Genomic DNA, 1,257 nt, shown 5'->3' with positions numbered 1-1,257 from the left:
TATTTAAGAGTATAGCCACCTTTCTAATCCTCAATAAAAGTGGTGACACCCGACGTTTGAATGAACAATTGAACAACCAGGAGAAGAAAGGTGACTCGCTTCAGCCTGACTGCGGACGGGAGCCGTCTGGGCCCACTCACAGGAAAGAGGTAAGCTTTTATTTCTTTTACTTGTTAAAAAACAGAACGGTTTCCTGTCTGCTGACGGTCTGAAGTGCTAAAAAGAGTGATTAAGTTCTTTCTGCTTACCATAGGCGAGTAATTTCTTTGCGCAAAGAACGAGCTGCCAAAAATCTGAGACTCATAGGTATCTCATACATTCTGGAAACATGCAGCTCGGAAAATAAGCACTTTTTCAGTCTGGTCTCACCCGTTTTGGTGACGGTAACAAGGAATTGTCTTCCATTATAAGTTACCATATATCAGCCAATCTGGTGTAGTTCTTCTGAACAGGCACTTTCATTGAGCTGACTAATAAATAATATATCACGATTTGTTAAATTTGGCAGGAGGCCAAGAACCTTAACTTTAACATTAAACCAGCTGAACCACGAAGAGAGATTGGGATCTCTGTGAAAAGCGCTATAAAAATAAAGAATAAGAATAAGAAGAGGCCAGGAGAGAACAGTTCTTCTTTTCTCTGTGAGACCACCGAGTGTCTCCAAGAGAGAGACAGCGGAGTTTCCTTAGCGGAGGAACATGTTTTTCTCCAAGGAGTGACCACGGCATATCCCATCTATGAAGAGAGCAAAAAGCTCGTCAGGTGGGAGAAACCAAAGTCCTCCATGAGATGATGTGTGGCCTGAAATAGAGTTGAAAATGAGTAAAAAGTGAATAAAGAAGTTCAAGTGAAGAAAATAGAGTTTTACAGATTACTTTGTGAGTTAAACTGCAGTAAACGTTCTTTCATTTCTTTGAGTTTTTGGTGAGGAGTTTAAGTGTTTCTGTCAGCCTTGGCTAAAATAACTGAAGTCCTAATATAATTGTGTACACACATTAAAATTGGACAGTGGCTAATTAAATCAATAGCCAACTAAAATTTATATATTTATAATAAATATATTAATAAAACTAATTACACTAACTAGAATTCCCGGGGAGGAGAAGGAGTAAGGAAAGAATAATGGAGTAGAAATGCAAATGGAATGAATGTTGCTGAGATGAATGCTGAATAATTGGGAATGTATGTTGTCTGTTGTGTAAGTATTTGATTGGCATGCCTGTATATATTGTAAAAATCTGAAATGTGCATGTTTTT

This window comes from Poecilia formosa, unplaced genomic scaffold, assembly GCF_000485575.1.
Source record: "Poecilia formosa unplaced genomic scaffold, Poecilia_formosa-5.1.2 Scaffold1203, whole genome shotgun sequence".
Lineage (NCBI taxonomy): Eukaryota > Metazoa > Chordata > Actinopteri > Cyprinodontiformes > Poeciliidae > Poecilia > Poecilia formosa.
The sequence above is the reverse complement of the archived record's forward strand: the minus strand, read 5'-3'. Positions refer to the sequence as shown.